At 42.1% G+C, this 27309-nt stretch overlaps 1 protein-coding gene across 6 annotated transcripts in view; it reads right to left on the reverse strand.

Annotated features, from left to right (window-relative positions):
* Positions 1 to 27309, reverse strand: part of LOC117233208 (discoidin domain-containing receptor 2-like) — a 221480-nt gene that overhangs the window by 154872 nt on the left and 39299 nt on the right. For all 6 annotated transcript variants that reach the window (XM_033493292.1, XM_033493291.1, XM_033493287.1 and 3 more), the window contains one exon: positions 19612 to 19678. The gene's annotated coding sequence lies outside the window, so the exon portion shown is untranslated. The remainder of the gene's footprint in view (positions 1 to 19611; positions 19679 to 27309) is intronic.

The following is a 27309-nucleotide window of genomic DNA, read 5'->3' on the forward strand; positions in this document are numbered from 1 at the left end:
AATCACATGCTATCAGGCTCTAATGATAAATATAATTGAAACTAAAAAGGATTGTTTTTACATCGACACGAAGTTGTACCGAATTCCACGAATTTTCCGAATAACCACACGCAGAAATCACTCTTCTGCATCGGCTATTTCCCGGCCTATCATCAGTGCGAAACGTCACAACGCGTTTCTCGAATCAAATTTCCAACCAGCCGAAAGTTATCCGACGCTCCCGCGGAAGGGTGAAAATTCAGACGGGTGGAGATGGGTGGGCGCTGGATGTAGAAAGGGTGGTCGACAGAGGACGTACGTAAAACGCGCGAGAAAACAGAGACTGGTCGAACGCTAGGTAGAGAGAGAACAATGAAAGAAAAAGAGAAAAAGGGAGAAACGTGGCCGGTGAAAGTCGGCAGAGCATCCGGTGAAACTTTTTGCATGCGACGTACGGCCCCTCCTTTTTTCCGCCCTGGCAGCGCGCGAAATTCAATTTTCGTGTTCGCACGCACTCGACCAGACGATGCGGGCGCGATTCAACGGCCTACGACGATGCGACAATGCGAAACCACGGTCCACCGAACGCCTGTATACGCTTGTACCATCGTCTAGCGATAAGCGAGCAAAGCTCCGCTTTGCACGACTGTGGATGCAACATCGCAGGATGAAACGAGCTTTCGCTACAGCTTGTTCCCGATCCAACCTCGGGCGTGTGCTTTGTACGAAAGTATCCCCGAATGGCCAGGCGCATTGACGTGTGTATACTTACGCGACTGCTTGCTTCGTCTTTGCGCGCGTGTTGTGTGTTGGTTGACAGCGTTGCGTGCCGTGAACGCAACCCGATTCACCGCAAGTAATTGGGTGATGTGTTTATCGCACATCAGTTGGCCGCCGGCGCGGCGTGACGGGCTAACTAGTTATAATCGATTATCACCCCCGAGAATCGGATTCTTCACAGTTCGTCAACGTCGTTCTCGCACGCCTCTCCCTCTGTATGACGCGCTCGATGCGAGTCGTTGCGTCGTCTCGTGTTACGTGCGTGTGTGTGTGTGTGTGTTGGACAGGTGCGTTCGTGGGTTTGTGCGTGCAAGTTGTACACTTTGTTTCCATGGTGAGGCGATAGCCGCCCCTGCGAAAAAGATCCTTTGTGTCCAGCAGGGCGGTCTCGCGACACGGTTTATCGGTTCACTGAACGCTGGTTTGTATCTTTAGTTGGAAATTATTCTGCTCGCCTCTGCCAATTAGCATCGACTCGCTGTTTCGGTTCTTGCGCTCGCTATAGCTTGCGGTTAATCGGATATTCCGTGTTGTTTGCTACGCAATAGAGAAAAGAGATCGTCAAGCTGAATTTATTGAACCCGGAGAAAGGTTGGATTTCATGCTCGTTCGACGAATCGTTCGAACGAACGAACTAACCGGATCCGCGCAAGGTTTTCTTTTTCCAGGCCTAACATTCGAACCAAGTTTTACAGACCATGTAATTGCAAAATCGACGTGCATTTTTTGGTCGTACGCCGACAGGTTTTATAGACAGCAAACGTTATCGATTATTAGGTATAAAGAGGAGATTTGTTGACCCAGCGAGTTCAATCTGTAAGGGCAATAAACGAAGGAGCCAGGCTTTCGAATCCCGGTCGGACAATTGGATCGACCAATTCTTCCCCCCCCCCCCCCCCTTCCTTACAGAAATGTTGCACCAACTCTATTTCACCTATGTAGCAATCCGGCTACTTGTTATTTCGATCCTCTCGACCTCCTTACGAGATTTATTCCTTCTCTGTAAAACCGTAACTGCCCCTCGGATTCTTACTTATAGCCTAAAGATAAATTCGAAAATTCACTTCTACACATTCGATCCTACGGATCCGCACGAAAAGCCAATTTATACTACGGAGAGAGCGATCGATATACCAAACTTTTCACAGATCCTACGAACTTCCGATTTTCATTGTTTGCCACGTGACCACACAAACCAGCGTCGACAACCGTACGTACCGGCATTCACGTTCAACGATTTCGAACGAGCAAACACTTGGAGAGTCGTTCCACCAGGTGTAACCCTCTACACCGTCAGGCGATTCGTTCGGAGATCACGATCCGCTCGTTGGGTCACGTTGATCCACGAAGATAAAGCCACCTCCGGGGAACTTCAGCGCAGAAATCGTCTTTCTCTTCTTTCTCGCCGGTTACAGCCGCTTAAAAACCTGAATCAGACTTTTCTTCGGAGAGTAACGCGTATCGTTTAAAGATGGCATCGCCTGGAACGTAGTCAAGTGGAAATGTGGTTGGAAATTCGGTTGGAAAATCGAGATAAGTATTACGAAATTGGATGATGCAGCAGCCGAGATTCAACGAGCCTCGATATTTTATCCAAAATCGTTGCCGAGCAGTTCGTCAATTACCTGTAGAAGCAATGGAAGTTCTCGCGTGTTCACGGAACCGACCCAACCCTCTGGCTGGATTTTTCCTTGTGTGCCGCGTGCCATGAATTCCGCTTGTCAAATTACGAAGACGAGCGGAGCGCAAGTTCCTCGTGCTTAACTTCCTCGTCAAAGTGAGTTTCGACTTCGGGATTCCGCCGCTTCGCAATGCGTGTTCGTCTTTAAAGGCCTGCGAGTCACTGATATGTACGTACCTGCACATTGTTTCGACCGTGTGTTACTTCCTAGTATGCGTGCAAATCCCTCAACCCTGCTGTATAATCCTTTCGCTTCGAGTGGTATGTTAATTATGTTGAAAACTATCGCGTATGGAACAGAATGAAATGGAACGGAAATACGAAATATTCGATGATTCGAGGTTTGGAGTGGTAATCGACTGGTAATCGACTGGTAATCGATTGGTAATCCACTGGAAATTTCGAGTGGTACGAATCAGTTCACCGGATATCGAAAATACTCGAGGAACTAGTCTCTGCACGAGTATCTTCTTTAAAGCTTCGAAGGCTCGGGTCGACTCTTCGGTTTCTGCAAGCGCGTCTGTAGCTGATACGAGTATCGCCGGTTATTAATTTTTATCGAGAAACCATTAGCCGGGCGAGCTTGCCGGAGTTTTAAAGGTGAATCGATCGTAAAAAATAATTCGAGGCGAGTCTCCTCGGGCCACAGGCGAAGAATCGAGAGGATTATATAGAGTTTGCCTAGGATTCCATTCGATCGAAAGTTTATTAAAATTTAGTTACGGCTGCGAACAACGAACGCGGAAAGGGTAGTTTCAACCTCTCGTATTGTTTAACTAGAAACTTCCGCCCCTCTCTCCCTGACGGTGCAGCTGGGCGTGATTAAAGAGCTACCTCGACGTTGTTCTCGCAATGAAGCTCGCCGCTTCCAGGAAAGACATTGTTCTGAAACTCGGGCCGTTCATGGTACGCGTGTATCGACTGGCAAGAGAGCGTTTTCCTCGGCTTTCTGCACGGTGACGTGTATAAACTGAGAAAAATAACCCGGTTACAGGCCTGGGAAACAGAGGGAGAGCCATTTACGCTAATCGTTGCGTAGTTCCACTTTTTAACAGCTCTCTCTTTCTCTCTCTCCATTTCTCTTTTCCTCCTGCTACATCTTCCTTTTTCTCTGCTCCCTCGCTTGCTCCTCGTGGAAATGCATCGCGACGTAATTGATATTTGGCCGGTGATTTATGAAATTCTCATGGAACAATTTCCCTGGTAAATTGGCCGCATATTTTTAACCGAAAACTCGTCGACTCGCAACTATCGCGTGTACCCGTTACTCCGCGAAAGTAAATACGTGTTTTCGCTTAAAATACACGGCTTTTTTCCCCTGTTAGTTTCCGTTCCTTCCTTTTATCGCTGCCATATGTAATATCTAGTTCGTTCGTTCATACGAAACGAATCGTTTCGATTACGTCTGGTTGCTACATATAACTGAATTCGCGACTTTCGTTCAATTTACGCGGCTTACGTGCGTTATGAGAAGAAATTATCGTTACCAGTCAGCATTGAGAAAACAGTTAAAGAAATAAGATCGCGTAGTTGTAACTTGTCGATACTTTCTAATATTATTCATTAAAAAATTGTAATACAAGAGACACGAACAAAAGAAGTGACTCTGAATGGCATTCGCCTATTTCACGATGGATACAAAAATACAAAAGCTCTAGTATACTCTGGTATAAAACTCGAATGTCCATGAAGTTTATCACAACGAGCATCGGTATTCCTGGTCGAGAACTTTCGGCTGCGTTTTATGCATACGTACAAGCCGAGGGACAAAATTAGCGGGCACTTTTTGCACCACGATACAAAGTTGAGCATAGCGAAGAAACTTGGTGCGCTCTGAAGCTTTCGGGAGGAAAACTCTCTTTCGTCCATCTTTCCAACCTCGAAACCGCCCCGACACTTGTTAAGTACCTTATTTGAGTTTCAAAGTTGGACGCCGCACTTCTTTTTCTTTTTCCCTTGCTCTTCTTTTTTGTTGCTGCGCCAGTCCGTCTCTTGTACGCGCGCTCCCAACGCGTCTTTAATGAAGCGGGGCGTCATCTTTCGTGGCGATCTTTTTGGTTCAAAATGCGTCTTCCTCGAACGCAAATAACCACGAGCCTCTCTAGAAACCATTTTACAGATCGATCGATAAACGAAATGTCGCGATAGGAAAAACATACGAAGTATTTTTAAGGATGCTCTTTTTGGCTAATCTTTTTGTTTTTCACGAGCAACGAATTCCAAACGTTGGAATTTTTTCCATATAATCCTATTATACGCAATAAAAACTATTGCGTTTTCAACTTCAAAATTTCGAGGCTAATTCACAAAAGCGACACTTTGTTTGTTCGAATCATATTGATAAAGCGCTTGACTATTGGGTCACTCGTGGCCATTCAAAATTCACGTTGCAGATAGGTAAGGATCGCCATCAGCAAAAATCCGCATTGATTACTTTATTGTTGCTTGCCACAAATCGCAATCACGTTATTGTACGAAGGTTTCACTACTGGCGATTACGAATACGGTTCATCGTTTGTGGAAATACCGACCACTCATTTGACGCTTCGCTCGTTTTGATGCAAAGACGAAATCGTTAATAAACGAGCGGTATTCGACGTTTCATATTTATCATCATATTTATTCGTAAACATGTCGTGCTTCTTTATTACCATGCAGACTCGCGAAATAGTCGTTTTTTAAAACATTATTACGCCGGAAAGACCGGTCTGTCAGCCACAAAATCCATCCGCCAACGTAATTAACGACTTTTTCTAATACACGCGATGGCATCGAGACCGTATACGGGTTGTTTCATTGAATGGAAAAGGCTTGGAAGAGAATGAAACATGTCGATGACATATCGTATAACGCCGAACTTTATGAAAAAATAAGAAAGCTTTCTTAGCTCCAAAATTTTAATTGAGATTGTTTTTCTAGATATTTTTACGATTCGTATTCTACTTGAAACTGTTAATCAAAAGATTTACATACATTTAAGATTATGGAGAAAGAGTTACAGTCTAAATTGGTTACGCTGCTAACAATGTTTCATCGTAGACTGTCCACTTTTCCTTACAGCTATCTATTTTTATTCGGTTTACTTATTTCTCAATTCTTAATTGTAGTCTGCTACTACTTTCATAAAATCGTACACAAGCACAGTAAATGTTATTGATATTTCGTAATTGCTATATGTATATATAATTAAAATAAAAGCTGTGTATAAAAAATCTGCTTTATGAAGAAAAGGGTCTTTATCGTGATAAAACTATTTTATTAATGTTACGTATTTGTTCCAGTACATCGGCAGTATTTGGATTGGTATTGGTTTCACTAACAATCGGCACCCTCGTTTCCGGAAATTCCCATATGAAATCCAATACGGAATCCAATAGTATTTAATTGAGCTATTGTTAGAGCTTTCACATACAAATCTATCGTATTTCGTTTTTTTAATTTCAAGTTTATAAAAGTTAACTCGTTATCTCTACCGTTTCCAGCATATAAAACCAATAATAGTTACTGCATCACCCTGTATATGCGTACTGTGACAAGCTGCTACTGAACAGAAAAATGGCGTTGGACATTGTCGCTCTGGCACGACACGTAATTTATGTATACCGTGTCCCGACGTTGCGATAATGAAAGAGCCACGATGTGGATTAATTAATCCACTGTAGAGGAAAAAAGAGGGGAATTCGTGAAAGCCGATTCGTGTCGGATTGGCTTCAATTACACCCTTTACATTTCTTCCTCCGCCGTAGAAGGATCATTTGTTAATCTGATATTTAATTACCATTTAACGTTACGGTATCTACCCTCACTCTCCCTATTTTTACCCAATATATTAATCTGATATAAAACGCTCTTTTACAATACCGTTATAAAATATCATCCAGAGAAATACCATTGATTTATCCAATGATACTTAATTATACTGCTTTGAATTTTTCATCTGCTGCTTGTGTTATTTATACGTTAAATTATTTCATTTCAACGTTTAAACGCTAAACTTATTAATCCTCTGATTCAGATTCTTTTGTTTTCTCGACAGGCCACACACACAACACAATTTTCTACCATTTCAAAGCGATAAATCCTCAGTAATAATTCAGGGATCCAACAACCAAGCAAGCAATAAAAGTGAATTTTTTAGGTTGCTTTTCCACGATCGATTCCATCGTATCAACACTAAATTCCTCCTCGGGTAAGGAGCACGTGGTTCTGGCACGGTGAACAGGTTCTCTCGAAGGAACATAACTTGCAAAGTAAACCGAGAGAGAACTTTTGTCGACAATAATTGTGTTCCGTTCGTGTGTGTACAGAGGAGACAGGTACACATAGGCTTCTAAAGTCTCTCATTACAGTGGATCAGGTCGCGCACAGTTCCAGCAAACGTAAAGATACTCTTTATAGCCTGGCGCACTCGTTTCCACGGGACGTACGAGCCTTCGGTTCATCCATTGTGGCAGCCTGAATTCGACGTAACTAACCTAACTCGATTGCTTCCCTCTGCGCACTGGGTCATATCAACGAATCCAAGTTACTTGTCTTTCGAGTGACACGACGCGTTCTCCAATTATGCGATTCGCGTCTTCCAAACAGCCGTCTCTGTTTCACTCGGCACTCGTCTTCTTAGATTAGGATAGAGTCGCAATGAGTAGAAATCCTCTATGATGCCGTCTTCGGCTGGTTCCCGTGCCATTGTGCAACGTAAACACGCGCCATAGTAATAAATATTCAGCATTGCCTCGAGAGTTTATTGCGTATACTATAATAGCATATACGCCGTAATGGTCCGGGATGTAATTGGAACAAACGTGCAGCTGGCTACGATGCCGCGTGCAATCGATTATAGGCGAATTACGAGTTTACACGTGAGACGATCGTTTTTGGTTTCAGTTCTAAGGACTTGATACTTTGTTATTTATGGGCATTGCTAAAATTTCTCCTTATAATTGCTTGGAAGATTTAGCGATCAGCGATAGAAAGAAGTACATTAGTAAACACAAAAAGAAAAGGTTACACTGCTTAAACACAAGCATTACATTACACGCAAGCTTGCATTTACAAAGTGATTATTAAGATGAAAAAAAAGAAAACTAACTTCTACGTGAGTATACGCTTTCTATAATGTATATGAATGACTTCTATGAATGAACTATCATTTTGCATATCATCTCGATCGAGTCTGCAGATCACAAAATATCCTTATATTTTAATGAGTCGTATCGCGTCGATATATGACGTATTCCAACAGGTACCGACTGAGCTAGAAATAACTTTTGAAATAATGTTTGGAAAACGTTAAAGTAGACTATGTAAAGACATAATTCCTGCATTTCCTAGCACTTCCGATAAAGAACTAAACAGTGTAGCATTCGGATATTTACATCGTAATTCGACGAGAACTGGTATTTTCGTCGAAGACGTCTCTAACGTTTCCTCGTTCCGCGCAGCCAGCATCTCCCAGGCGGGTTGAATTACAAACGTAATTCCGGAAATCCGCCGCAGCGTTCCGTTAAAATTCTCTTTCAGCCGGTGGTTTGTTATTCCACCGGAAGAAATTCCATCGGCGAAGCAATTAAATTCTAAGGCGACGCTCCTAATGAATCGGGGCTTTTTTAATTACAAAGGACGAGCATGGAATAAATTGTAACGAAGCCCGTGGCGGCGGGGGTAGCCGGTGCACGCCGCTGACGTCTTATACGCTGCTACATACATCGCCGGTCTGACGGTAAACGTTTCTCGCGAGGCAGAACGCAGTCGCATTCCAGAACAGTGATTTTAACAGCGTCGTTCCCCGAAACGTTAGGATTACTCCGGTACGCGCAACGTCGCAGTTTAACGGCCCTCACGTTTGAAAGTAATTAGGTTAATTCCACTGAAAGTTTTTGTGTGCCATGGTACACCCGAAATTATCCGCAATTTTTCCCTGGAATGATGGTGAAAAAATTACTTTCTTATCTCGACGATCGTTCGGATGAAACGTGGCTTAAAAGGGGACGTCGGATTACTCGAATAATTATTCGGGATTAAAGAATTTTAATTTGCTCTTTTAATAAAATTGTTTACGTTGACGCTGAAAAGTAAACGCACGAAGGATGATCGAAGGGTAGGGAGATTAATTAACGTTTCAATAAGGGACACCGTTGAAAATTGCAAAATTGAAAATACAGAGGGAGCGCTGTACCAGCCACGGTTATATGGTTAAATTCCACTTAAAATTTTCATCGTGGTCACTTCACCGTGCTAAGCAATTATTTCGCGACTCCGTTAATACAACGCGATGAGAAAATATGCCAGCAGGATTCGGGAGAAAATTTCGCTACGTATGTCGAGCTCGTTAGCGCCGCTAGTGTGAATGACTTTTACGAGTGTTAAATACTATCAAGGGTTCGTTTGGAAAATAAGAATTCCAAGAATGTGCGTGTTTCGACTAACCGCGTGAAAAAAATCCAGCACGAGGGCGAGGGTGTTTTTATTGGTATTAATGAAAGCGTGCATAGAATCGGGACCTGCATCGTGATAACATCGAGAAACTTTTTAATAATGGATAAACGACGAGCATACTGCGAGGAACGAAACGACGTTTCGTCGAAAGAAGAACTCGAATATATACCCACTGTCTGACATAATAACCTCTTACGGGACGATTAATTATTCAGAAATTAATCTTCCCATTTAATAGACGACTTTAAGAGGAAAAACGGCTAAGTTTGAAAGAACGAAAGAACGAAAAAGAAAAGTTAGGTTACCGATGTCACGAAAGCACTCGTGCTTACCGGCTACTTCCTGGACGCATTAAGCTCAAGCAGAAAGCGCGGCCGTAAGTTTTTCAATTTTCAAGCCTCGAAACTCGAAAGCGACCATGTTATCATTGAGAACTGCGTGCCGGCCGTAAAAGGGGACACGAAAAGAACGTCACGCTAATCCCGGCAGCTGTACACTGCCGTGCGACCGTGCGCGGAACGCCGTCTGTAATTAGTTTTGCCATTAAGCGACTTTGAAGTTTATTCCGGCGATAAGCTTTGCTCATGGCTGCTTCGCTGCTTTTGCGATCGAACGCTCAAATTCCCTTCGTTTTCTTTACTAAATACACGCGATGTTCATCTGCAACGCGACACGATGCATCTAAACCAACCGATGGGTGTATCATACTCGGTTCTGATTCACACAGGTTGCGAATGTATAACGTAAAGCTAACGGAGAGTTAATACGTTCGTTGCTTGTTAAGGTACATATGGTGCCATAATTTTGAGCGAAAATTTTGCGCGAATTTGAGCGGAAGAGAGGATTCCCGTAAATGATTCATATGAAATGATAATGAACTGAGCGGCTGTTTATACCGAGGTATCGATAATGAGTAAAGATTTATTCGGAGAACGCACACACAGATTAGGATGCATGAAAATTTATCTGCGTCTAACAAGACTGTGTGATGTGCGTGTGAAGCTTTTAAGAGAGAGGGAGAAAGAGAGAGACAGAGAGGGAGACAGAGAATAGCGAATGAATCATTCGAGTCGAAAGTTATATAATAGCCGTAAATTTGTATAATCCCTGTATTCATCCATAATCATTATTATATTATTTAATAGATTATTAAAACATAGACATAGCATGGAAAAGCAACATAGTTAAAACGTAACTTTCGTTTGAACTGAAATTCACTTTTGGCAAAAGCTATCCTCAAACGTGTACCATAAAGATACACATATGTGTCTCAAAAATCTTTCGATTCGATCTGTTTAATTTGTTACAAGATTAATTCGAACGCAGAGGGAACGAGAAATAATTTCAAATGACGTGACCCACTATCGTCCGCGAAAGGTATGGTGAAACACGAATTTCCACCGCGAGCGAAATTATTGCAGGTTAATTATGTTTGCGCGAAATGCTAGCGAAATTTACCGAGACAGTGTACACAACGTGATTCAACGTCGCCAGAAGACGAAGCTTCTTCCCGTACGGCCGTATACCGGAATAAACAAATTTTTCCGCGAGGCTGTTTTCACAGGGGGTTCGCCAGTCGCGCTTCTTTTTCCTTTGTGACGGCAACGTGCATTCAGCCCATCGTCGTTCCCGTGTAAGTTTACTGCGGGCAAATACTATGAGACACGCTTGAATGAACACTCGCGCATCCGTTCTTAAGCTGATTACGATATATGGGAATTCATCGGGCACGAGGTGCAGCGTTACGCTGTTGCTGCGAAAAAAAAGTACCGTCTGCTCCGTGTCAGTTCGTATAACTCTGCGTTGCTTAAGCTAACAATAACTTTATAAAGCACAATGGAAATTCTGCCCTCTGTTTTCAGAATCAGAACGTGGACGAGTTAACTAATATCGTCGTGTTACGCGTGTGAGAAATTTTAGTTTCGAGTATAAATGCTTTCGAGTAAATGCACGTACGAGAAGTTTCAGTTCCATTAGCTTTATACTAAAAAATATTTCAGAGGGAAAAACGAAGATTTAAATGCGAATGGGGAGGCTTGAGAATATTTAAAATTATAGACGAAACGAGGATATTGCGAAAAAAAATTTGACAAGAAAATATACCAGGAAATCTACAAAATTCAGATATTAGCAGCTGTCGAGAGTTAAAAAGTGCTTGTACGAATTTCATAAATCATGAATATAATTCTTGTAGACTGTGAATTAAAAAATATTTGCCGAATATACTCGGCGTACTTATATTTTGAAACCTAATCCTCTTAATTATTCACATAACTACCTCTGAACTGAATAATATATGAGAATACGTGCACATTTACTAATACCAAGAATATGTAAAAAGGCAGAAATACACCTAACGTGCAAAATAACGCACAAATCACGATCTCAGAGACGAAATTCAGCAAAAAGAGCAATCTGCGCGGCGGGTAACAAACCAGCCCGATTAAATTGATTTATTTATCATGAACCAGAAATAGAATTTCGTGAACTGATGGAAAGTATTGTAACGAGGAAGTATAATGCATTGGAAGCAGTTACCCCTGCCGCGAAATTGCTTCTTATGAAAACTTGTTCGAAGAAGTCGTTCGCCCGCGGTCGGAGAAAATTGCTGGTTGCGCAAAGAAGATTGCTCGCGAAGCTCGGAGGGTGAATGAAGAAAAAGAGGGACGCTACACGCAGGGAGACGAGAGGAAAACGAACAGGGGTGGAAAGGGGGTTGTGGTGAGTAGGGATCGGCCGAATAATATTGCGGCACCGAGCGTGTTTACTCGTCGAGAAGTTTTGGAGCAGCCGGTCGGTTGGTTCGTTACGGCCGCAACTCCACTTACAAGTAATTAGACTAACAAGCACGAAGCTCGGACAGGCGAATTTCGACTGGAGAAATCCAGTCACCAGTTTGTCGGTATTCGCGTCAAGTTCGCGGCGTTCGTTTTCTTTGTTGTTCCGGCCGCCTTCCACTCGTTTTCAGGGGATTGCATTTTCTATAATGGCAGAAATTCGAATGCCAAATTGACGGCTAACGAAAGTATTCGAACACTTACCATAGAAAATTTTTACGTCTATATTGTATACGTTGTATAAACAATTTCGACGTTCCACTAGTACTATACTATAGCGAAATACGACGTGATTATATTGGTAGAATTTAAAACCAATTTGCCATGTATATAGAAATTACAAGACGTTTATTGTAAACATAATATTCAATGAAAAAATTAGTATAAAGCATGAATCTATCTTCAGTATATTGTAAATGATAAGTACGGTTAAGTACCACTCACTGCACATTGAGATCTACCAATAGGACGGATAATTGATATCAATAGGATGGATAATTGATATTTAAATATCATGTCGGTCTTTGCGAAATATACACTTGCATTGAATATCTTGTAATTTCTATACATCAGATACATACATTTCTATACATTTGTGCTCGTTCACTCGTAAAAGTATTAACGAAATTGAAAAGTGCCTGCAATCATTCGAATACCTTTTCGAACCTGTGTATTTCCTCCGAGAGTATTTGTTTTCCATTTCTGAGATCGTTATTATCATCTGTCCAGAGTTTCACTAAAAGTCGTCATTTTTATTAACATCGGGGATTATGAAATATCTTTGAAAAGAAGTTTTATTCGTTAAACGTTGAGAATCGTATTATCCGGTAATCCGTTGCTGGAAAAGTAACTTTAAAATAAACGTGCCAGAGGATCCGGAACAAGACGTGAAAAGGAAGATTCGAATTGGAGCGGAAGATACTCGTTCCATCCGTAAAGTCTGGATTTAATTAATGTCGTGCAAATCCCAGAAATCGTGTAATAAAATTCATTTGTCAGGGACGTATGTGTTTGTCTTGCGTTACAGCCGGTCCGGCGCGGCGGAGGGTATAATATAATAACGTGGTAAAACGCAGGATCGTGTAGCATCGAGCCGCGGGCGATTTGTAAAATTTATCTCGCCACGGAGAGCCAACGATGGTGGTAAAATAGGAGGTAGGGGAATCTAGGCTATTCGATCCATGGGGTGATCGCTTCGTGGGGAAAGTACGCGCGTTGCCAAAAGCGGCCAGTGTAATCTTCCACGTTATTAGCCAGCTTCTCCGCTATCGCCTACTATATTCTGCGAATACACCCTGCTTAGATATTAGCGCCTTCTAAGTTACCACTGTCAGCCGTATTTTACGCGTTTCTCGTTAACCGACCTACGTTCAACGTTCGACCAGCTAGCTATACGCTGTAAAATCTTATTTGTTACTTTATATACTCTTTCGACAGTTATAGTATTATAGAAGTCGACGTATTTGTGGTGCTGTAAATGAAAGAGAAAACGAGGTTGAACGAAATGGAGAAAAAGGAAAGGCGCTCATCGATAAAGCTTAAACGCTAAAAGAGTTCTTTCTGATAGATCGCTCACGTTCAAACTAAAAACAAGGCTGAGGTAAAAAATTTCTTTATAACCACGAGAATCAGGTCTAGTCGAATGAACCGATGAAAAGACAAAATTGTAATTTGCTCCGCTTGTCACCTACTGATAGGTAGGAATTGGGGACAGGAGCCTAATAGAGTTGCACAAGGTGTAGCCACGGTACTCTGAGAGCTTCCGTTCAAAGCTACATTAATTGTCATAAACGCTGAGACAATGGAGGTCAGGTCAGAGGACGTATTTACACGAACAGTATAGTTAACCAAGCACTCCCAAGAATTCTCATGGTATGCATACCTCTAATGCGGAATGTAAAAAAGTTAGCACAAATTTTTAATAAATGCTTGGCTAAAATTCCTCCTGCACAGAAGCTTGAAAAAGAATTTTTCCAGTTTCTATACGTAACAGCATCAACGACGAAGAAACACGACACTCGACATGGAAAGCCTCGTGTCGTTTTCCCCCTTAACCGGCGATCGTAGACCGCTAAAGCCACCGAGCCGATATTCTGTTGTCCGTGCACTCTGCCAACGAAAGGTTTTTGGCATTCTCGACAGCACTTTCCGCTCTTCTTTCCGACCTCCATGGAAGTTTATGTCGCGGTGCATAAAGACGTTCCGTGTATAGAATAGAAGCGAAGCGGCAGCCATGTCGAGGTGAATGGTTCGCCAGACCGGCTAATAATCGGTCAACGAATCGGTTCGAGTAAAGCAGGATCGTGTTGTCGTTCGTGGAGGACGGCATTATTCCCCTCAGCAAAGTAGTCCAGAAAGAATCAGCAGAATCTTTCGGTGAACGACCTTGCGACGCGCGCATAGAAACGATCCTAAAGAGGATCATTTCGGATTACGTTCGAAGATCGTCGATTTCAACGACAGAATCCGTGGCTTCGATCCGTGCAAATCCGTTTGGCGTTTCGGTTTCGTCGGTCGGATCGATTGTTTTCACGGTTACGCGCTACTTCCGCGAAACAAATATTTATTCTTTCCTTCCGGCCGAAGAAACGGTTTCTTTCACCGAGGTCTATGGGGATGTGCGAGATACTTTTGCGCTACGAGGCCGTGCGTCCGCCTGAAGGGAGAAGACAAATCAGCGTGGAAATAGAATTTGCGATAGAATAGAAGATGAGAGAAAGGTAGCTTTAAATTGATAATGCGGAAGACGTTGAGCGATCTCGAGACGTCGATCGAGCTTTCTTAGACCCGTAGTACGCCAGGAATATTCTCCAGGAATAATCCCTTTTATCATGGAAATATAACAAAGGGATCTTGATTTTCTTGACGATGGAATGTGTTCGAAATTATTTATCGTCAACGCTTTTACGAAGAAATAGGATCGCGGGATCGTAAACCTCAAATTGGATCGGATTTTTATTTCACGCGGAATTCCGAGACTCGAATCGCGTTATCGGAATTTCTTGACCTTTCCCTCGTTATTATTCGCTATAGCTGTCGTCTCGTCAGTCGTCGTAAAACACGCAAGAATGTCTGAACCGGTGGAAAATATGAGCATACTCGAAGCCGTAAAGTTCCATGGAACCTATATAAGAGTTCGGAACTCTGGACTCCCCAATTGCACTGTGTTAGTCCGATATCCGTGATATCGAATCTGGCTTGACAAAGTGAAACGTTTCCTTTGCGTAAAAACCCGAATGCCCGGTCCATCTTGTACGATATCTTCTCCGTTTTGTTAAACGCTTTGCCCGTTTCGTTAAATCATACGGTCATACCGATACACAGAAAGGTTTGACGACCGACCGACTATCCGCACTACGGGCCATACGTAGTATCCAAAATTTATTTCAACGTAATTTAAGATAACCATAAAACGTTTCAGGAATATGATAGATATGGCGAATAAAATTCTCGTATAAACGCTGTACAAAGTGTTTGATGAAATAACGTAGATCATCGTAGCACATTAGCGTAAGAACTATAATACTACCGAATAACGCGTACGATTTTAAACGCCGCTTTATGGATACTCTTTCGGCGAAAACCACGAATAGTTGCAATTATATTACAAAATTAATTATGTTAAAATGCGCTACAATATCAACGTAATACCCTTACAAAGTCGAGAAAAATTTCCACAAAAACCTCGAAAAATATTCTACATTCTTTTCCTTGAAATCTTTTTTCCGCTTTGAAAGTGGAATTAAAAAAAAAAGTATTTCACTCAATGACATGACAATTCCTCTAATTGAATCCGAGCAGTGTTTCTGTAGAATTCCTGGGACCCTTTGAAAAGAAGAATATGAAATTCAGTAGAAATAAGGTAAAAAGAAAAAAGGGGAGAGACCAGTGAAACGATGCGTACGCTGGTCGCGAATTCTTGATTTATTTTGTCGTCGGTCGGAGTGACATTACGGCAACGGAGCATTTCAACCATGCCGTCGGAGGTTCTCCTCAAAGAAAGCAAGACGGGCTTTTAATCCTTGCATTCCGAAGCCAGCGGCTTATAAGCGTGTAGCCGTGCCTGTAAGCTCGAGACAATAGCGCCAAGTCATATCGTCGGCACTGTAGTCGGAAGCGCTTTCGAGGAACGGAAGGCCGGGCGAAGAAGAGATTTAACACGGAATAAGACGATTACGGCTTAGCTTAACGCCTTCGACGCTAGAATCTTGCGCCCCACTCTCCTTCCTTCCGCTCGATGCCGATTTTAAGACAGAGCCATCCTTATTGGTGTAATTGCATACTTCGTGCGGTTTAATAGGCGTAATACTTTTACCTTTATTTCTATTTTTCCTAACAAAATGCAAGAACAATGGATATTTTTAAGAAAAATTAGATTGTCTAACGAGTTCGTTCTCATTCTTTTAAAAAGATGTCAAAAATCATTCAGCATGGCGCATTTATACGAGATCTATTTATAGTCGATAACGTATGTATAATATAGTTTTATTATACAACATTTTATAAATGGATCAAGTAACCTTTTATTTTACCAATTCGAAGCTTTCGTCTTTTTATAACAAAACTCCGATATACGTATTTTTACATTCTTTAAATTGTTGAATCCTAATAATAAGAATTTAACGATCTGAATCTAAACATTTTTGCACTTCTGTAATTATAACTGTCAACAGATGTTAATATTGTTCAATTATAATTTTAAAATGATCAAAAATTTATGTAAAAAGGTCGTTCTTCTCGAATGTTGCTATCGAATAACGACGATGCGCGATGTTACAAATGTAGTTAACCGTTTTTTGGTTAAACATTAAACATTACCAATCAGTGGTAGCGTGGAATGGAAACCGATGTGCCGCAGAGCCCTGTGTAATCCTCGCGCGGTTCACATTTGTCGATACGTCATTAAATATTTTCCCACAATATGGTATTTATACTGTGGCCACTGTTGCATATGCATACAAACGCGGTATCTGCATATTTCACCTGTACCAAAGCTAAACGTACCGTTTGCCAGATCTCCATTGGTTATTCCTCCAATTTTTCTAATTATCTAATAAACCGCAATAGTTTGCAATTTGCTCTTCCATCTTTCAACGTAATATCTAGATACATTTTCGATATATATTCCATGTCGAAATACCCTGCGAAATGTTATCGGAGAAACTAGACGAACAGAACTAGAAGATGAACAAGGTTATCAGAAATAATCGGAAAAGTCGGTCAAGTGGTGACGCGTTGTTCGGTCAGTGGGTGGGTGAATCGTCGTGGAACCACGTCAAACAAACCGATTCCCACGGGATACCCGCCGTTGCCTGCGACCTTATTATTTCTGATAACAACAGCGTCGATACGAAACTATACGTTCGAGGCTTTCGTCGCAAAATAGTAGCGAGTTTCTGCAATGAAGCAACAGCGTCCGCGTAATCGTTGTTTCGATTCGACGAAGAGCAGGCCGAGCTCGTTTCGATTGCAGGATCGGAAGAAGGAAACGGTTTCATCGCTGTATGCTATTCGACCGTATTTTCCTTGAACCACGCCCTACATTCGGCAGAACGAGACCTAGAGAAAGGGATACGAACGAATTTATACGATCAGGATTGCGTATCACTGCGACCGCAAGAAATCCTAGGAACTCACAGCAGCGCGCGTTCTCGATACAAAGAAGTCACCGTCTAAAAAGGTAGTTTATTCCGACGAGTAGGAAAAAGTCAATAGCTCGGGCCATGGCAATCTCGAATCTCTTTCGAGTTATTCTATACAGGAATCGAAGAACGTTCCTTAACTTTTTCACTACGGGCGTCTAGTCGACAATCGATTAAACTCGTCAATTTCCAAAAATGTAGATACAGCCTACTATCATTTTTAATCGATTGTATACGTTCTCTCGTTTGGTCGTTCCGGCACTTCATTACGTATACGTAGTTTGTCAGTTCTTGTGCAATTTCTCAATTTAAATAATTATTAGATATCGTCCGATTTAGATAAGTATTATGGTTATCGTAAAGTGACACTACGCGGCGAACGAGCACCGTATCAAAGGCGTTAAAACACGAATCGATCAATTCGCTAGCCAATTAAACATCGCGAAATCACTGTCACTGTACTCAGTGGCTGAAGTCTGACGATCGTATTATCACGAATTAATGCGTCTCCACTAGTAACGAAGATCGAGCATTCCCCAGCTCCCTCGTCGATCATCCCGATGTCGGAGCCTCGACGAAGGCGCTCAAAGGATTTTTACCCTCGATCCCGAGCCTCTTCGCCGAGGAACTTCAGTAATTCGCTTACGCATTCTCGCAACGGACTTAGCCTTGCCTTCGCTTCCGCGGATTTCTGCCTGTGCCTAGACTCTGCCAGCATCGACTGGATTTTCTCGAGCAGAATGTAAGAGGCGAGCGGAGAAGAAAAGGGTAAGAGCTAAGAGAGTGGAAGAAAACAAAGCGTTTAATCGGCTTCTGTTTCTTTCTTCCTTCGCGTATGGGATACAGTATGGCATTTTCGTTTCAATTTCGTAGTTAAGCTCCGGCCAGTTGTTTCTTCTATTGCTTTTCTAGCCATGTTTCGTTTTCGTCGACTAGCATTCTCGATCTTTTGATCGAGTCTCTCCAGAACTTTATCCGAGATATTGTTAGGGAGAGGAAGAAGTTATTCGTTCGTAATACAAAATTGTCGCGAGTTCAAAATGAAAAGATGGAGGGGTGGGGGAATTTAAAAAAACAACGAATCTAGTAGCTACGATATCTGAGGATAATGAAATAAAAATTAAATGTACGGACACGTTTCTATTAACGACGAGGCGGGGAAACGAGGTAGAGCGACAAAGGGATACAGTAGCGTGGTGGGAGCGCGTTTCGAAGCTTCCTCGTTCCCTGTAAGGCCACTTTTGCCCTCTTCGGGGACGCGAAGTTGCCTTGGCTAATGCACGTTAATCGCACGGTAGCTGACGAACACTCCACAAACCTGACCCCCTCGACAACATGAATGATTCAGCGAGCGAACGCAGAGAACGGAGGGTTATTGTTATAAAGGGGGAATGAATTTTACACGGAGCTCAGGACAGACAGAGATGGACATACGATGACTAGCGACGTTTAAAGCCCGGTCGCGTTTGAAATTAAATTAATAGATTCGATGAAACGGGTGTTCTTGGTAGCTGGAACTATACTGGGGCACAAAGTTGATATCATTAACCGAGTAATGGAGTGGTCGCGTTGATAAAACCTTTGAAAATCGATTAAGAATATAGTTTAAAGGCTGATGAACAAGAAATAAGATGGGGATATAGCAAAAAGCTGAAAATCGTCTGAATTATCGTAGTCGTTCGTCGTTGCCTAAAGCTGCCCTTTCTTCCTCGTTTTATGAAATTCCTGTCATAAGTCTCTCAGGTAACTTGATTGGATTGGTCGGTCGCAGCAGCCGCATCTCGTAACCCCATTTCCCAGCGAGAAAAGCGACCAGGATTTATAGTACGAGCCGCCGTATATTGATGCCGCAGCTTAGATTTCGATTTGGACGGAGCTTTAGGCGAGCGTCGAAAGGCGCCAATTTTCACGGGCCTCGTGAAACTTCCAATGTACAGGACGGATGAAACTTTATGAAATTCATGAGAGACGCCCTGTGCAGCCGGTGGGCCGATCAGCTCGCTCGACCGAATAATATTCCACGCTTGGAAATCATCGCGGTCGAGAACGTCTCGTGTCGGGAAAGTTTCGGGCACTTTTCGTAGGAAGCCACGAATCTTCGGTTCCGGGGGCTTAGAAATTTTTAAGCCACAGCCAACGATATTACCGTTCGAACTCGATTCCGATTGAGACAGCCAATCGCATTCCAACGCGGTGGGTTCGCGACTTAAACGTAATACGAATGAAAAGACACGATTGGATAGAAAAAAGTACTCACCGATCGTGGGGGGATGTGTCTCGGCGCGTCCAACGTTTCACTGCATCTTCGTCTGCGATTGGAAAGCCTGCAAGCACACGTGAAACCAGAAGCGATAAGTTAATTCTAGTAAGCTCGAAGCTGTTCCGTGTAAAGATCTATGCTTCCTGCTACTCGAATAGATAAATTCGATATCTCGACGATCGTGTGCAAAATTGCCTATAAGTACAAGCGCGGGGAAAACGATTCGCGGCAGAAACGACGCGATAAGAAGTTTGAAATCGGTCGTGACAGTGGAAAAGGATTCAATATTGATTCGAGGACGGGCGGAAGAGGTAGCCGCGTTCGCGACAGCGCGTATGTATTTCTACATCTCAGTCCGATCGGCCAGCCGATACCCTTCTTTATCATTTTTACGGCCGAGTAGGAGGTCGTGGTGGAGGCGTCCGCATATTTATCCAAGCGTGCCGGCAATAAAACACAGGCCTGGCGCGCATATCCGCCTGTACCATGGCTGCTTTCCTGTATAATATTTCGCTTAAGGAATTCGTAGACGTCGCGAGATGCGACGGCACCGAACCGCGCGGCGAGGTCGTGCAAATACGCTCGCGTACCAACCTACGTCTGATTTAATGCGAAAACGGGAGCGAGATTGTATCGCGACTGGTTGGAAATTTGACGAAGACACTGACAAACTATTCCTAGCGGATTCATCGAGTAACTTTGTGGATGGCTTCGTCTATTCGCTTGTCTGTCCCTTCGGTTCGCTGGAGAGTTATTTAGTCTAATAACGAATTCATTCGATGACACGGCGTTACATTGCGAGGTTAATTCCGCGAACTCAGCGCCGAATGCCACGGATCTTATTCGTATTGAAATATCGTGGCAGAGAAACATGGAGATTCTTATATTTTCCTATTTCTTATTATACCAGCATTATATATATATATATATATATATATATATATATATATATATATATATATATATATATATACGTACATTGTTTTATAGTACTGGAAGTTCTTAGAAATGAAAGAAAAATTTTAAGACAATATATTTCCACAAGATTAGCACTTCGTTGAATAACAATTTCAGTACCTTTTCAAATAGTTCCGTGATTTAAATAATATTTCGATCTTTTAAGAAATAAATTTTTTGAAGTAGTTTTTAGTTTAACATACTTTTATCGATCTTGAGTAAGCCTCAACATATTCGATCTTTTGTGAAATTGTAAAGATGTTTGTAAAAAATGTTTTAAGGAGATTTGTAAAAGTTTTTTTCGAAAGTACTTGTAAAGCTGCAGCTAAGCTCCTAGCATGATTTCTGACGTTATTTCGTTCAAGATAGTTCCCTTTATATTGACCAATTCTGAGTTACCAGTATTTCATTATTCGATAGAAGTTGCAAGTATCGATTTTCAGGAACGCTACGAACTTTCTCAACGACCCGATAGAACAAAGGTAATAACAATAATTTATCGTTAACAATCATTTCTTATTATTATTGAGAATATCTAGCTTCTATACAAAGTTTTCCGCGCTGCAGGAGCAACTTTTCCAGTTTTCCGAATACCACCGTGGAATATGTCGATGGATCGCGTTTAATTCGCGGAATAACGCGATTGGCTTCCAGCTTCTATCGGAATAAGAGTTAAGGGGGTCGCTAGATAACCTACGTCGCGAATTTAATAATAGAAAAAGTTTCTAGCCTTACAAATTTAACAAGAAACTTCGACCTGGACCCCGTCCGCATTCGGAAGTTTCCCATCTTCCGTAGTTCGGTTCCCGCGCATTCAAGCGGACGATCCAGGCAATCTCCGCCAAAGAGATTCCATAGGGAATCGATATGTGAACGTCGATTAGAGGTTGGCGTGCTTTGAACGACGTTTATCTTACCTCTTCCTATTTCGAATCGTTCAATTAACGGAATATTTCATTTTTCACTATTACGTAGAGACGTGATGTTAATTAAAACGAACCACCCAGATATTCGATCGAGGCAAATGCACTGTGAGTTCGAACGTTCACTGTCGTAACAGAGTAGATACTGTACGATCGAGGTCTACATCTGGCACGACTATCAACGTCAAATTAAATCGGTAGTTCCTGGAAATTACAGGTAGACTTAATCTATCTTTAATCACAGGTTAATCCAGCCACCTAACATAAACAACAAAGTAGAAATTCAGGTTACATAATAAAATACATTTTTAAGTACGATACATAATTTAGATCTTTCCAATTCCCATTTCCTAGACATTATTAACTTCTTTTCATCATAAGAAATTCCACTTTAAACTCGTTTAAGACGCGAACGTTCGTATACGCAGTATTTTAATGACAATATTATGGCTATAAAAACACTAATCGTCTCCAACCATGATTTCACGGGATAATCACAAAGTATATACATAGAAGAACTTAATCTGCCCGTCCAATCCAGAATCACGCTCTCACGGTAACGTCTGCCGGCTATGTCTAATCGCTTGTCCTTAACTTTCTTCTCTCTCTCTCTCTCTCTCTCTCTTTCTCTCTATGTCTCTCCGTACCACGAAAAAGAAACCATCTCGCACTTTTGTTTCACGTAGTTCAGTTCCCCCGTACAGCCATGGCCGGACGAAAGTGTGGACGCGTAGCCGCAGAGACAAATAGGCATGGTAGAAAAGCAAGCTATCGTTGTACAGTAATCCCAGACGTGTTTTCTGGGTCGGTTGCATCCAGGATTGCGGTTCCCAGGCGGCATTGTCTCCGCGAAATACGGCCGCGGAAGAAACGAAAATTATGCGCCCATCCCCTCTGTCCCTTTCCTTCTGCATTCAGTCGCCTCGCGAAATGCTTTATTTCCTTCGCCGACTAGCGTTTCCTCTTTCACGCGGTCCTCCGCCTTTCGGCCTCTCTTTCCGGCCGAATAGCCAGAGAGAGTGACGACGAGGTCGTTTGCCTTTACGTCGAGTCATAAAGATCTCAGACATAACGTTGGTCGCGAGAACACGAGAGATCTTGGGAGCGAAATCACGGCGACCAATGGAAAGACAAAGACGAGAATGAAGAACCAAGAGACGGCTCTTACGGAGAGAAATAAACAGATGGAAGAGACGAAAGGTTAACCAGCGCTAAGAAGAAGGCACTGGTAGAAAGCTTCTTCGTTGGTAGACGCTGACACGCGTACCGTCTACTCGTTACGAAAGGGTTAAGACGTTGAGTGATAGTCAGGGAGCCAGGGTGAGACGAGCAACGAAGGGGCAAAGGGATGAAATGCAAGTGGTCGCGTGCCACGATCTCAAGCAGACGCTTTTTGCCTCTTTCATCCCCGAGCACGCGTGTTCCTGTTATCTTCTTGTTAACTGCCACTCCAGATTTTCTCTTTTACGCTCTCATCCCTCTCACTAAGCGAATCCACTGGTTTTTCCATCTTGTTTCATTCGCACGTACATACTGTTCGCCATCGATATCGAAAGCAGCGTGTCCAGTGACCGGGAATCGAATCGAATCCGATCGATCGAGACTATGAAGTCCACGGTAACTGGATTATCAGGCAAATTTAAGAATTAAACGTGATTCCTTTCCGTATCGAGCTCCGCTGACGCCCGTCAAGTTGAATTACGAGCGGTAATCCCCGGGCGGAGGCTGAAACCATTCCGGCCGGAAATCTAATTTTTCGCGGAACCCGGTGAAGTATTGAGAGTAATAATTAAAACTGCAAATTCTTTGCCTCGGGGCCAGAAGCGTCCGCGAGTAGATAAGAACCAAATGAGGAACAGTCGGAAGAGAAATCGAAATGGATACGGCGTGTTATTAGCGCGATCGGACGCGCGCCTCTCTCGTCCGATTTCAATAGAAGATGGAAGCATTAGCGGTTGGAATGGAATTAACGGAAGAATAATTCAAACGTGAAAATCATTTCGCCTGTAACGGTTCGTTAATTATCGCGATCGGATCGTGCGAAGTTGGACAAACGGCATCGGTGATTAGGAATCTGTAATCCGCGCGAATATCGGGGCCGAAAAGTGATTGCCGATAACGGCGCGAGAATGCCTGGCTTACTTGCATAATTAAGCACAAATATCGTCGCATAATTGATCGAATGCTTCGCATTATGCAACGTTATGCGTGGCCACGATAACCGTATAATTCAATGTATTCTGATTAGAGCTTCCTAACCCACATTCTGGCTTACCTCGCGCAAGAGATTCTATTTTGCCTATTTCCGTGGTAATTTCGGTGAATATTCCGGTCGAAGTGAAATGCACGTTTTATTTTAAGGTCCTTAATAATTAAGTATGTCTCTTTCTTTTTCTTTCTTTGCTTTCTTTCTTTTCTCTAAAAGAATTATGAAAATCCAATCGATTTGTTCTTTAATCCCGTAGCTATTTCGACGTTATCCGATTAAAGTCCGTTTCTATGATATTAAGAAAAACCTTGGCATGGTATAGCGAAAAGTTGCAGCGAAATTTCGTCCCGTTGTTGCTGGTACAGCGACCTACCAACGATATGGATTCCAGGATTTGCAGAGAGCTCAACAAATGTTCAGCCTGTTCCACTTGATGTATTAAGTGACTGTTTTCGTTTTAACCGGATTTGTCGATATCGGATTACAGGCTCGATATGTTGAAGAATTTACAAAAGACCGACCGACGGGGATGAGAGCGTTGCAACGGAGGAAGGATTTCTCGAAATTGGTAATAACAGCGTTTATCGCTCGATAATATCTGCCCGATTCGAATCGGGAAACTATAAAATTTGGCTTGTGTAAACTGTAAACGTATCTGTTAAACGCTGAAATGATATTTTTGACATCGTATAAGCGTGTTGTAAACGTTTCACGAAAATTGCACAAAAATTAACATCCATCCATATGTCATTGATAAATAGAAAATTCATCCGCATAAAGTATCAATCATAGTTCCCCTATTTTCAAATATAATCAAAACGTTCGTACCCCGAGACACCCTTCATAAAACCAACCCCTCCAAACAATTAGGGTATCACTCGTTGTATTTATCCTACTGGAAACTTTATTTAATTTGGTTGAACGATGTTGTCCACACGAGTAAACGATCGACCCCATTCAATTGGAAGCCTACTCTGTTTCTAGCTGTCTTGATCTATGAGCATGAAGCCTAAGCCACCCGAAAATACGCTTAATGGCGCAGGCGCATTTCCGTGATCCTGCCGGCCGCTCCTTCGGCGGTGAAATCTCGAAAATGGGAAAGCAACGACGCCGCGCCGTTCTCCTCGCGTCGCCGACGAAATAAGATACTTCGTGAAAGTAATTTCCCCGAGAAAAGTAAGTTTTCGTCGAGTAATAGCTTCTGCACTGGCTGCACGAGACTCGCAGCTCTACGTATTCGCGAACGAGCAAGGAAGCTTCGACTCGAGGCTGCTATTGCCAGAAGAGATTCCACGCGAACGTGGAGCTGAGGTTAGAGGTCGAGGTGTAACCTTAATCGTTGTTGCCTCCACTTCCAAGCTTCCAGTCTCATCCTCCTCCTCTTTACTTCCCCATAAAGTGGCGTTTGTTTCTTTGATGCGAATTCTCTGTTTCAACTGAAAAAATATCTACGCTAGAAATTTTTATTCGGCAAAGAAAATTTTATTGCCAAATTACTGCGTGGGTCACTCAAATATTTTTTCAAGTTGTGAGATCAATTGCCTGATGTTCTTCGTAGTCCTCGAATCAGAAAGCACCTTCATCTTTTTTACTACGGAGATAGTTCTTTCACGAATAATATTTCTATTCTATAGCACAAGAATGATCGATTTTTAATATGTATTTACGTATGTTATATATTGTTAATTAAAAGTATAGCAAAAACGAAGAATTTAATACGAGTCATTTGGTTAGTTTTAGTCTTAAGACAACGTAACCTGGGATTACTTGCTGTACTTAAACTCTCTCGTGCCTAACAATCAATCTTTCGATATCTGACAGCAATGTGTCTTCGAGATAGTAGGTATAGTTATCGTTGAGCATTTACACAATTCCACTCGCACTCTCGCTGACCAGGTACGTACGGTCTAAGCATCTACCATAAATCCTTCCAACTCAAAATATCGTCGAACTATCTTTGAAAATTCTTAAAGGCACATCGTCACCAACATACATTTGCATTTGCATTTGATGAATATCCTATATTATCGTTTTACAAATTATCGTTAATACGAATCGTTCCTTTTTAAATGAATATCGTCCGCGAGAAGGGATAAAATAATTAAAGGGATTCATTCACGGATGCACATTGTATTTGGACTTCGGCTAACAGAACATACGGTGACCAGCCGTTCGGTATATACCGATGTTTACCTTTGAATTTGATATGACGTTTAGATCCGATCTAAGTGATGTGGCTTCGTACCATTGACCTGATTATGAGTGACCATTGATTATTGATTACTGTTTGACCAGGCCGAGCCATTAATTACCGTCTGACCGTACCTGATAATGCTTGATTGTGTGCTAAACCTGACAGCCCGCTACATCAGAATATTCATCCTGTACGAAACAGGAGCATATGGTAGACTCTGTATCGTTATTTAGATTCAATCGCTACTGTATCTTGCGCAGCAATCGGCAACGCATTGCGATCGATAGTATTAGCAAAGGTAACGACGAAACACCTCATTTTCCACATACTGGTTTAACCAGTGAATTTTAAATGTTAACGTTAAAGTACTATCTTTAAGGTACAATAATATCAATATCACGTCTTTCGACGAGGATTTTCCAATCCATTTTTAAATTACACTTATTATTCTATCAAACTATATGAACTATTTTACTTCTCAAGTAAATGTATAACAGTCGTCACATAGGGGTAAAAATGTTCCTGTAATTTATTTATATAAAACGAGATATTCAAGCTTCGTGTTAACGATGATTCCTCCTGCATTACAAATAAAGATTGAATATGGAAGATGATGAAAAAATCTACTAAATTTCACTGAATTCATAAAATTCGTGTAAAACACACTTTTAAAATTTTACGATACACAGATAGGTATTGTACGAAAACTATTTGTTAGCACAGAGCATCGTGGAAGATGAAAATGAAATCCGCAGTGAACGTGTCAAACGTAGCACCCGTGAACAAGTCATACCACGATGTGTAGGTTTTCTTGACTTTCCAGTAGGAGCAAAGCTACCGCTGACGTCCCTTCCAGTCGTACAAAGGTAGAGCACGGTTTTTTCGCGTTGCCGAGCAATATGTCACCCTAGATTGCAGAATGTTGCAAAACGTGTCTGGGACACGTAACAGCATGCAACACACGAGCTGTACAAACCGTTGAGTCATTCGCTCCACATGCCGTATCTACCACTCACGATAACACTCGACTGCACGAAGCGTCTAGACGCGGTCGAGGGTGTGCAATATAACGGGGGTGAACAGAAGTATCGGTGACTTTTACATCATGTTACAACGCAGGCATACGTTTCCCCGCTATCTGTAATTACACCTCTATCGTTCGTCGCATCTCGATTCCACGTACAGTCAAAATCATCAGTACAGTGCAAGTTCATATATGTAGCTGAGCTTGTCGACGATCACACAGACTCTATAATTGGAGTCCGTATAATAGGATCTCGTCAATTCTTCCTATTATTTTTCACCGCCCATAATAGGAGCTCATATTCGGATAAGTGAATTCAACCAGCAAAAGTTCAGTCATTAGGGTATTAACTAAAATTTCGTTGCATCGTGCGAAAACATATACTTGC

Source organism: Bombus vosnesenskii, unplaced genomic scaffold, assembly GCF_011952255.1.
Source record: "Bombus vosnesenskii isolate JDL3184/JDL3185 unplaced genomic scaffold, Bvos_JDL3184-5_v1.1 scf7180000013295, whole genome shotgun sequence".
Classification (NCBI taxonomy): domain Eukaryota; kingdom Metazoa; phylum Arthropoda; class Insecta; order Hymenoptera; family Apidae; genus Bombus; species Bombus vosnesenskii.